The following is a 12,529-nucleotide window of genomic DNA, read 5'->3' as shown; positions in this document are numbered from 1 at the left end:
ATATCACTTTTATTTTGTATATTTCAGAGAGAAGTACAATAATGTGTCTCAAAGATCATTTCATTCTTTCTGGATGTTTTTGCTACATTTCTTTGAAAAGAAAGATGCACCGCCTTTGGGCAATTTTGCAGTTCTAAAGATTACAGAAAAAAAGATTTGATACATTCATTGGAGATGGCACTGAGAAGGGAATGGATTCCAACACGAATACAAACTATAAAAGTGAGGACCTCAGAGTTAGAATTTAGAAGAGCACTCATTCTGAAGTGCAGAACAAAATGGATTTTTCACTCGGAGAAGGACTTGCTTTATTTACCGCCAGTTCTATCCAAGTCTTAGTTGAACGTCTCTGAAATGGACGCAGGCTGAGCCATTGTGCCAGAAACCATGTGTTATCTTTTTATGTTGTTGTTGTTGCTGTTAAACTATGACCTGTGACATATTCCTTTTGAATGCTTTAAAAAAAAACCTTTTAAGTCTGTGGATCTGCTGATGTACAGTGCCTTTGCTGCTATGGATCAAAATCAAAAGAACTGTGTAGATAAACCTTTATTGTGTAAGTAGAAAATTACTTAATTTCATACTAGAAATGGGTTAATGCTGCAAGTTAAAATGGACTGTTCATTGAAGTTCCAAATGTGGTAGCAAATAATAATATTAATAATAATAATGTGTTAAGTGCTCAGTGTTTGATGTCATTAACAGTTTCGTAATACTCTACAGTGTAGAAAGATTTTGATACTAAACTGTGTCATTGTACATAGTTCTAATGCATTGTATTGACCACAAGTACTTCTATAATGGTAGGTTATTGTTTGTGCATTCAAACTTTTAAGCATTAAACATAAGTAACTTGTAAGAAAAGATTTTTTCTAGTTTTTCCTTCTTTTGTGTGATACAGTACGAAACCAGAAAACAGATGTTATTGCTTTTTCAACTTACTCTAAGAACATATGATGCATATTAAAAGGTATTTCCCATTCCATAGTTTTTTTTCCCTCTGAATGAATTTATTAAACAAAAACATTGTGTGATTATATGAAGTGAATTGTTTGGCAACTTTGTAGATGTTAGTGCCAGATACGGTTTCAGCATATGGTTTCCATTAATATATCTTTCTTCCTATAGTACAGCTGTAGTCACCCGCTTTTCATGTGGCAGTAAACCACAGTGTGTTTGGTTGTTAACTTAGGGTGGCATGTGAGCCATGCCATTCTGACTTGTTCAACAAATCCTTGATGGGGGGGAGGGGAACCTCTTAGTACCGATGGAAGAGAATATTATTATTTCAGGGTTGAACTGTGGGGTCGTTGTTGCTTGCAGGAAAACAACAAAGCTCAGAGAGCCCCAAAGACCCATAACACTCTTAGTTCTTTATTCAGCCTATAAAAACACAAGATTGCTTCCTAGGCATGAATGAGGTAGGTATATGCAATTATCTTACATCAGCTGAACAAACGAACAGCTTCTAAGAGTGTTGGAGACTCACATGGCAGCTTCCAGAAACTCCTTAAAGTAGCTGCAGCTTTTCCCACGATCACATGACTGCCCTCCATGCTGTAACATAACCCCAAGAAAAGACATATTTTGGTGTAAGATAGCAGTAGCACTTAGACTTATGTACTGCTTCATAGCGCTCTCTAAGCGGCTTACAGAATCAGCATATAGTCCTCAACAATTTGGATGGAAGGCTGAGTCAACCGTGAGCCAGTCAGGATTGAACTCCTGGCAGTGAGCAATACTGCATTCTAACCACTTCACCACCACAATTCTATGTGTGACCCATGTGCCCATGTTTCTCTCTTCCTTTTGCAATTCAACTACCTTTAAGCTACCTATCTCTATCCTAGTCTCACACCCCCCCCCAATTTATTCATTTATTCATCCATCCATCCATTCATTTATTGATTCTGATGAAAGGGGGGAATATGAAAGAGACAGAATTTGCATATGGGACAATGGTTCGTATATGTGAATTGGCTCGGATTATTTTTTAAGCAAAATATTTTATGGACAATTTTAATCCAAAATTATTTACTACATTTTGTAATGCTATGCTTACATACACATTTATCAGGGAGGGTTATATTTCCAGTTCAGCAAAAACCACGGAATTATAGTCTTTATCTACAACTACAATTTTGGAAGCTCTTGATGTGTTAAGAGCATCCAACAGAAACTTTCCATTTGTTTTTTCATGACATTGCCAAAAGGCATTGCTAAACTTAAACATAAACCTGACTTAGGCTTATGACATAAATACATTCTTGCATCTCGAATATTTTTTGGGTAGTTTTATGAATAGATTAAAAAGCAGATCATATCCCAGTGTATGTCATCCTTAGAGATGCAAGACGATAACAGATGAGAAATTTCAGAAGTGTGAGAGTCAACAAAGCAACAAGACTCCAAGGCTGTTTTATCCCTTTAGGCCCTTCAAGGTTTGATTCATAGGGCCCTTCCTTCTGTTTAAAGCAGTGTTTCTCAAACTTGGCGACTTTAAGTCCTGTGGACTTCAACTCCCAGAATCCCCCAGCTGGGGAATTCTGGGAGTTGAAGTCCACAGGACTTAAAGTCGCCAAGTTTGAGAAACACTGGTTTATAGCTTTCAACCTAGATTTTGAGGGTAACGTATTTGTCTCCCTTCATCTGGCAAAGCGTTCAGTAAATTTCAATGCTGTCGAAGTGGAACATTCAAGTATGACATGATCATCATAGTATACTCCAGGGATGGACTTCAAGTATTGCAGCAATGGGTTCGCTGCCCCATTGCTGGGTGGACGTGGCCTACTTGGTCTCCTGCACCATGGTGGTGGTGGGTGTTTTCGCCCTCTCCAGGCTCTGGAGGCTTTCCTCAAACCTCTGGGAGGGGGAAAACTGTTTCCCCTGTGCTCCGGGGGCCCTCTGGAGGCTGGAAACAAATCTGTTTCCGGACTTCCAGACCCTCCAGTAGGCCTGTTTTCCCCCCTCCCCGAACCTCTGCCTGGGCCCTCCACTTACCCGGCATGATAAACAAGCCATGTGGAGACTCCAGGGAGGGGAAGATGGGCGTGAGCAGCCAGGGGTGGCATTTGGGGGTTCACTGAACTGGGCAGAATCCTAGCTAGAGGATCGCCCGAACCCGTGCGAACCCCCAGCAGCCCATCCCTGGTATGCTCCTACACTGGCTTCAATTGCACACTGAATGGAAAAAAATAGCCACTGGTCATTTTAGGATTGCACTGATCAATTCTCAGTGAGATGAGATGTGATCCCTGTTCCCATCGCACCTCGCTGCTGATTTTACTGACGATAAAATGAAGTTAAAGCTTTCATTATGAAGTTATCCTTAAAAGTTGTTTTCTTCTCAGCATTTCTTCGGCTGTCATGCTTCCAAGTGGCTTTCTAAAGGTACAGTGCAGGTAGTCCTCGACTTACAACATGTAGTGATTGCTCAACATTACAACGGCTCTGAACGTAGTGACTTACGACCATTTTTCACACTTATGACAGTTGCTGCATCCCGATGGTCTTGTGATCAGAATAAAGATGCGTGGCAACCGACTCATATTTATGACGGTTGCAATGTCCCGGGGTCGTGATCACATTTGCAACCTTCTGACAAGCCAAATCAATGGGGAATCCAGATTAACAACCATGTTACTAACTTAACAGCTGCACTGATTAACTTAGCAACTGTTGCAAGAAAGGGCCTAAAAGGGGGCTACAAAACTGACTTAACAACTCACTTAGCAACAGAAATTTTGGGTTCCATTGTGGTCGTAAGTTGAGGATTATCTGTATATGGTCCCACCACCACCACCCCGGGTGCCGTTGGGTAGTTCTCATTTGCTTGGGTATATTTTTATTTGAGGTATATTTATATCGTATACAAGGTTTTGGGGGGGAAAAATAACATGTAATCAAAATTGGAATTCCAACACAAATAAGTTGCTAGAAGTTTAAGCTCTTTGGAATGGATGAAGAAGTTATAATCCTTATTTGTACAAAGGATTTTGCACTAAGATTTTAAGGGGTTGGTGAAGGGCTTATGCAATATAGTCTGGGGCAACAACAGAAATATTCACATGGGCACAACAATGATTGATGCTTTCAGCTTCCCTTTTTCCACCGTGGGCCCCCTTTATGTTTAACAGGAGAGATGAAGCGTGAAAAAGTATGCTACAGAAGTTTCTCTTTCACAAGCTCTTAAATTATGTACCTGCCACATCTGCTTTTGAACCAAAAGTTTCTTAACCTAACCTTTGAGACCGTGTTTGGAGTACAGTCGTACCTATGCTTCACGGTCGTTTTTCTTCCTTTTTTTCTTTTTAATGTCAAACCCAATAAGTGTTTTTTGTTTGTTTGTTTGTTTACTTTTACCAAATGATTTTCTGTCCCGGTTACAAAGGAAACAGTATTATGGTGTCTTTTTCATTATTAAAAAAAGGTGTGGGCTGACATTTACAACTTATCCATAAAACTGCTCTTGACTGCAGTAAAGCATTTCTTATGGATTGAGTCAAGAACGTTTTTCCCAGTCCTTATAAAACTACCTTTTTGTAGAGACCAAGAGGATTATCTTGCCAGTAAAGGAGAGTGCTTTCCAATTTCTCAAAATAGAATGTTAGACAGAAAAAAGAATCTCTCAGAATATGCTGTTGAACATTTTGAATAGCACCTTCTGAAAAATTGAAGCAAAATGTAAGATGCAGCATTTTGGGGGCCAACGTGCGAGACAATATTATAATTACTGTGTTCCATTCTATATAAATAGTAGTCTATGAATTGTCATTCCACCCCCCTTCCCAAAATGATATCCAATGGGCAATTTTTTTTGAAACAAAGTTTTTATTTATTTTTTGTTACATATTTTAACTTTTTTTATATAAATGAAGTGTTGCCCGGGTTTTTTCCCTTAACATCTTCTCATATACATAGTTCATTTTACATCATCTTTTTATTTCCAATTTCAGCCATATTATTTTCTTAGTAGATAAACAATATCTATCGTTATTTGTCCCTCCAAGTTAATCAAATTCAACATTTCATTTCCAACTATTATTCTATTTTACTATAGATAACATATATCCTCAGATTTAATTTTGTATAGTAAACATTTCACTTAGTTCATTATCCACAATTAATAGTATTAATCTATTTCCCTCACATCATATTAACTATATACCATTGGCAATGTTAGCGTCTTTCATTTTATTCTGCTAGTAAATCCTTTTCCTTCTTTCCTCCTTTCCTAACCATTTTCTCTTGGTCGCTCAGAGACTTCACTTCTTTTATATTCTCTTCTTTTGACCCCCAATGGGCAATTTTGTGTGGGTGGGCATATGAGTACCCAGGCAGTCCTTGACTTACAACCACAATTGTTTCCAAAGCTTCCATTGCTAACAAGACAGTTGTTAAGTGGGTTTTGCCCCGTGTTCTAACCTTTCTTGCCACAGTTGTTAAGTGAATCACTGCATTTGTCAAGTTCGTAACACAGTTGTTACATGAATCTGGCTTCCCCATTTGAGTTTGCTTGTCCGAAGCCCGCTAAAGGTGATCACATGAGCCCAGGACACTGCAACCGTCATAAATGAGTTGGTGGCAAATGTCTGAATTTTGGTCACATGACCATGGAGAGGTTGCAACGGTCATCCATATGAAAAACGACCATAAGTCACTTTTTTTCAGTGCCCTGTAACTTTGAACAGTCACTAAATAAATGGTTGTAAACTGAGGACTACCTGTATGTGTGTAGACTCAAAATTGCATCCGGGGAAAGAATTCGGCCAATGAAAAAAAGTAGTTTTAAAGGACACACATTTTCTATATTGGGAAGTGAAACAAAATTCAAATTTTAACAAAAAGAGGAAGGCAATGGGGAGATGACATTTAAAGTATAATACTTTAAATGTGCCCTTTGGATGACAATCAGTAATTGCTAAAAGCATCTTGTGGCAACCATGCTGCTTGTCAAGACTGTTATCTATGTAATTTTACCCAAGCTAAATTTTCTGAAGTAGGCCAAATTGCTACACTGGGTCTCCTTTCCAAGCAGGAAGTGGATAGCCTCTAAGCGCAGATACAAAGAAAAAGGCAACTTTATTTATTTCTGAAGATGGGTCCTTGTGGCAAAGTGCCTTTATAATGCCTCTTCCATTATGCTCCCCAAATGAGGGGTTGCTTTGAAAAATTAGATGTCGTGAAATCATTCAGAATCATTCTACTAATGGATAAAATGCTGATAGAGACACCTTTAGAATTAAGTTTCTCTCCCTGTGGAGAGCAGGATTTGGTATAATTAAAATCAAAGCACGCTATATAATTCTCATCCAATATAGACTTCCTGGGTAGCCTACCTTTGCATTTAGGTGATTGGAAGTGAAGTGGAAGATCTGTTAAGCTGACGGAGGAGTGGAAGGAAAGCAGAAGTGAGAAAAATGCCATTTTTTTTCTTTTTCTTAAACCCGTAAAATACTGTTCCTAAATATGTATTGCTCATCTTGTGTGTAGCAGATGCATTAAAGCAAGGGTGTAAGCTTATGTCTGAAAATTGCTCTGTTTTTCAAAAGAGGTTATTGGCTACATGTCATTGAACTTCCAAGGCATCAGCAGGTGATGGACTTGGGAGGAGACCTCATGAATAAAGTTGAAACTAATAATACAGTTGTCTTCGCTCTTTCTGTTGGCTGTCTTGGCTTGTGAAAAAAAGACCATTAACCATATCATGGTGATAATTGTGATGGGTAAAAAAAAAAGAGTGAAACATCCAAGGAATCATTGATAAGTAGTAGTATTTTATCTACCAACTTTTTAACCTTGAGAAGATAAAGGTGCTATAGGACAAACTCTGTTAGAGCCGGGGGTGGGCTTCAAAAATTTAGCAAGGGGTTCTCTGTTGTTGCTGTGAAAAATGGAAGATAAATGTAGATTCTTTCACTCTTTGACAGATCTATTGTCCTTTCAACTAAGCAAACTTGTAAAACTATGCATTCCTAAATAAAACTGGAAATGAATTGGGATTATGTAGGGATTGTAACATTCCTTTTGGCTAGAACTCTTGTGTTCATGTGTTTCAAAGGGTGAGAGGGAATTTATTTACTTTTATTTTATTTATTTATCACAATGCCTTTCCCTCAGAAAGAAGCAACTCTTACCTAGACAGAAGGGTGATTCTGATTTATACATATATGGAACCTCAGTGAGCTCAAGTTATTGTGTAAAGCAGGGCTGACAAACCTGCGTGTCATGTGACATATTGGGACTTTTTTCCCCTTTGCTAAACTGGGCATGGACATGGCCAGCATATGACGTGTCCGGCCTGCGAGCCATGAGTTTGACAGCCCTGGTGTAAAGGATCTCCTTGGGAAATAACCAGGGGTGGGATTCTACCAGTTAAGACTGTTTCGAGCGAACCGGTAGCTCCAACAATCAGCTTGGAGTGAACTGGTTTACCCCCACCCATGCTATTTTCCTACCGTTATCTTCTCACTGATTTGCGTGGCAGAGCAGATCGCCATGCGAATCAGCTGTGTTACTCCTCCGAAGAAACCCAGAAGTGAAGATTTCTTCAAACTGTGCATGCGCAAATCACATGATCACCGAACCGATTGTTAAACCAGGAGGATCCCACCACTGGAAATGACACATAGGTGGGGTTTGGTTAACAAGTCCTTGTTCCCAATTTAAAGTTTCCCTTGATTTCTCTTTCTTCCCCTCATCTTTTATCACTACAGATATGTATATTCCCCTGTTATGTGGAAGACAAAAAAAAAAAGCAAACAATTGAAGGTCAGCAAGACTACCTTAAGCATGCATACTTCAGTTTTAGAATTAATCATGGAGAGTCTTCGCAGCCTTCAAGAGTGATGAAAAGAGACAAGCTTCTACTTACATTCGGAGGGGGCTTAGGGCAAGCATACCATCCTGCCCCTTTGCATCACTTTCCTTACAGAGAGAATAAAAAGCTATAGGAAAGAGCCTCTTCTGTGTCAAGAAACCTGGGAGTCTCAACTAAGCGGAGGATCTCTAACATCAGAAGAAGATTTCTCCTCCAACAAGTCATCCTCTAGTTACGGAGCCTGATGTGAAGAGGGTAGGTAGGGCTCGTTCCTGCTTTCTCTGAACATGAGTAGAATCTCACACTTTCTTACAGAGTGTGAGGAAAGCTGGGAGTTAAACCAGAGTTCAAGAGGAGGACTTAAATTATGGAAAATGGCGAAAGACAGGAAGGAGAAAGTCTACTTAGCGCAACAGGGAAGCCACAATAAAAGCACGGGACCTGCCATAGCATTTTGGCTGAGCAAAGGGCAGCACATTGTTTGCTTAATGCTATTATTACTATATTTTTAACACCAGGGAGGGGAAGTGGTGCTTAGGAGATTTTCCTCCTCACCTGCCAAAATAATTTAACTGGCTTTGGTATTATTCGGCTCGACACAGAAGGGATGGCAGGAGGGAGCACCATTGGCTGCTGCATTCTGCCAAATAGAAGCAAAATTTATTGAGCCACCTTTGCATTTCTAATATGAAGGGTTCTTTAAAAAAAAAAAGCATGTTTTTAAAAATGCAATTCTAAACCAGGAATTAAAATGATGCCATCAAGATTGTGTGTGTGTGTGTATCAGAGGTGGACTGCTCCCGGTTTTACTAATGGTTCACTTCGTGTGCGCTGTAAGCATGTGCACAGTTCAATGTAAATTGATCATTGCGCATGCGCAGACCAATTTACAGTGAACTGCTCATGCACGCGGAGTACTAAACAACATTCCGGCAATGGCAGAGGTGACCAGGGAACCGGTTCAGGGGTATAGCCAGCCTGGGTCACTGCCGGTTCTGCGACTCAGGCCAAATTACCACTACTGGTTCAGCTGAACTGGGCCGAACCGGGAGCAACCCATCTCTGGTGTGTATGTGTCTGCAACAGAGGTGGTTTTCTTTTGGTAAAGACAGGTTTACCCGAACCAGTAGCGGAAATGATGGGTGGCCCCACCCACCTGCCCCAGCTCTATGGCATCCCGTTTAGGCCCTTTTCTTGATGAAAGTGCATGCGCGGAAGGCTGTGCACATGCACGGAGGTGGCACATGCATATGTGCACACATGTGCTCACATTTGCGAACTGGTAGGGAAGGTAACTGAATACCACCCCTGGTCTGCATGCATTCTAACAAATTTTCACCCCATAAACGTTGAGGGCTATTCTGTTGGGAAGATGTTTGGCCAACTTTCAAACAGTCACACAACCTCTTTCAGCCCTGGGGTCCTTATGTTCAACAGAAAAATAATCTTCCTGATCTTCTTTGCAGGGTTGTTGTTGCCACTACGTGAAGCCCTTCGTACATGGAGAGTGCTGTGAAACAATAAAAAAGCCAAGCGTTATTAAGTTGGCTGTGGTGAGTTCAATAAAAATTGATGGCCGAGTAATTGTGCCAAGCATTGCAGTCTTAGTCACAGATGTCTATCACTTGCATAATTTCATTTAGAAATGTGAATTGCCAGGATTTGCTCTTTAGGCATTGCTGCTCTGATTCACAAAGTTCACACTTGCTGCAAATGCAAGGACAGTGAGCGTAAAAGCAGATTTATCATCGTGTCTTTTCTCCCATCCAGCCTGCATTCATCACTTAAAGTAATCAGTTTTGTTAGCTGTGGATTTCAGCTGATTGTGTGACTTTTTTGTAGTCCATTAAAATTCCAGTTCAGTGAATTAATTTAAGAATAGCCCTTGACTACAAACAGCCTGACATGGGAGATGTATGAACTAGGCAACCTTTTCCTTGTCATCTACAGCCACTCCAACTTCTGGCTGCCTTTTTTTTTTTGGTCCAGCTCTGCTTTTATATGTCTAGTTAAAAATCTGTTAGGATTTATTGCAGGCTTTGTTTATGCAAGGATTGGAGCTTTGGATGGTGTCAATTAGGCAAACACAAGGAAGTGAAAGCTTCGGAGGTGAAACCAATGGATCAGGTTTGTCGGTGGGAAACCAGCTGTAGGATTAGCAGGGAAAGGAAACCACTGCGCTGCTCTGGCACTCACCGAGAGTGTCAAACAGCAGTCTGGAAAGAGCAACTCTTGATTTGTTTACATGAAAGCGAGTGGAGCTCTGCACCGCTGACAAATTGTGTGTGGCGCATCACGACATTAAAGTTTACCATAAATCACTTAGTTCTTGCCAAGATGAAAGGAAAGTTTATCCTTTTGGTGCGCGTACACATGTGTCAGGGTGTGTGTAGCAGTCTCGCCCATGACAGCCTGATGGCTTGTAACAGTTAAAGAGGCTGTCAAAGATCCCTTTCACATACGCACACGTTCTGTTCGGTTTCTCTCCCACGCAGCCCTAGGGAGGACTTATTAAAAGACAGAATCCAGAAACAGAACGACAGAACGCCCCGGCTGTCACTCACAGCTTGGAGCGCAAACCATTCATCGCTTTATTAATAAACTATAGCCCATTCTGGACAACAAACAACACTGCACTTTCTCTGGCATCAGACAGTGGGCCTGTACCTGCATACGGACACCCACCCACCTTGCAGCCGATTCTCACAGGCAATAAGAAACAATGATGTTAACCACTGGAACCAGATCCTGCATCTAACCAGATATCTACTTTGCACGTCAATCTGCAGCAACTATCAATGGCCCCATTAAGTTTCACCCATAAGTTTAAATACACTATCAGAAGCAGGGGTAGTTTCTGCCCGGCTTTACTGCTGGTTCGCTAGCACACGCATGCACAATTCAATTCAAATTGTTCTGCGCATGTGCAGTACTTTAAAAAAAAGATGGTGGTGCTGACGGCAGTGCTGAGAGAACTGGTTCGGCGGTCACTGAGTCGCTGCCAGTTCCAGTGACCAAAGCTGCCGTACTACTACTGGTTTGGCCAAACCAGGCCGAACTGGTAGGAACCCACCGCTCAGTGGTGGGTTGCAGGCAATACGCCCCGGTACAGGCGTACCGGAGCCTGCCCGGAGCACCGGATACAGTTCCGGTACAGTGGTGCGGAGGGCCCACTTGCCCACCCGAGCTCCTTACCTGTCTTTTAAGTCTTCAGCACTTCCACGCACATGCATGGCACATACAGCACCTGTGCAACACTCTGCTGAGCAGCTGGAACATTGCGGAGGCTCGTGGAGACGCTAAGGCGCATGTGCATGCTGCGCGCATCCATGTGGACGCCACCAGGCCTGTTCCAACTGTGCTGTCTGGAACGGGGCCGGAACCCACTACTGCCACCACTGATCAGAAGGGCACACGGGTAGTCCTTGACTTATGACCACAACTGAACCCAAGATTTATGTTGTTAAGTGAGACATTTGTTAAGGGAGTTTTGCCACATTTTATTACCTTCCTTGCCTACGTTGTTAAGTGAATCACTGCAGTTGAAAAGTTAGTAACCTGGGTTTTTAAATGAAGCTGGCTTTCCCATTGACTTTACTTGTCAAAAGGTTGCAAAATGGGGGATCACATGACCATGGGACACAGCAACGGTCATCAGTATAAACCAATTGCCAAGCATCTGAATTTTGATCCCACGATCACAGGAACACTGCAAAGGTCGTAACTGGCAAAAGTGATCCTAAGTAATTTTTTTGGCGTCCTTATAACTTTGAATGGTCACTAAATGAACTGTTGTAAGTTGAGGACTACCTGTACATACCCTCCATAAAGCTCTCAGAGCAAAGGGATTCAGGTATCTATTTTATTTAGTTATTTTTTCAACGCGTATAGCTGCCCATTTCATATACTGGACTCTGGATTACAAAGCTAAGCACACACAAACACATACACACTATTTCAAAGCAAAATATAAAACTATTCAAACCATAAACACATAATCAGCAGTAGAGCACCATTCATTTTCCTAAAGTTACAACCACTTAGCAGACTCTCCATCAATGTCATCTGATCCCCAGGCCAGATGACACACTCATGTCTTTGAGCCAGAGGTGGTATTCAGTCCGTTCTCTCCAATTCGGGCGAACTGGTAGCAGCGGCTGCAGGAAGCTTGGCCAACCTGCCCCAACGTAATGTGGGAGCACTGTGCATGCACAGAAGGCTGCGCGCATGCACAGATGAGGCACCTGCTAGCGAAGTGAACACATGCATGAGTGCGCTCACATTTGTGAACCGGTAGAGAAGGTAAGTGAATCCCACCTCTGCTTTGAGCCAGGGGTGGGTTGCCGCCGGCGTTGCTACTGGTTTGCTTCACACATGCTTTGCATGCACAGAACATTAAAAAATTACTAAAAAACATGCTGGCAACAGGAGTGGCGATTGGGGGACCTGTTTGGGGGCGTGGCTAGCCTGGGTTGCTGCTGGTTCTGCAACCAAGGCCAAAATACCATTACCAGTTCGCTCGAACCGGTGCAAACCGGTAGCAACCAATCTCTGCTTTGAGCCCTTCTGGAAAGTCAACAAAGTTGTGGGCAGTTTGACTTCAGTAGGAATGATGTTCTAGAGGAAGAGTGACACAGCCGAAAAGGCTCCTCCCTTAGGTCCTATCAGATAGAATTTCTTATTGATGGGATGTGCACCATGCCACTTCAG

General features: G+C 41.8%; 1 protein-coding gene across 6 annotated transcripts in view; it reads left to right on the top strand.

The window, feature by feature from the left end:
• LOC309386548 (transducin-like enhancer protein 4) overlaps nucleotides 1–393 on the top strand; it is a 166,065-nt gene extending 165,672 nt beyond the window's left edge. For all 6 annotated transcript variants that reach the window (XM_081942049.1, XM_081942048.1, XM_081942052.1 and 3 more), the window contains one exon: nucleotides 28–393. The gene's annotated coding sequence lies outside the window, so the exon portion shown is untranslated. The remainder of the gene's footprint in view (nucleotides 1–27) is intronic.
• The last annotated feature ends 12,136 nt before the right edge of the window (nucleotides 394–12,529 follow it).

The sequence above is a fragment of the Natrix helvetica genome (assembly GCF_964273705.1).
Source record: "Natrix helvetica genome assembly, chromosome: 2".
Taxonomy (NCBI): domain Eukaryota; kingdom Metazoa; phylum Chordata; class Lepidosauria; order Squamata; family Natricidae; genus Natrix; species Natrix helvetica.
This window is presented reverse-complemented; position numbering and strand designations above follow the sequence as displayed.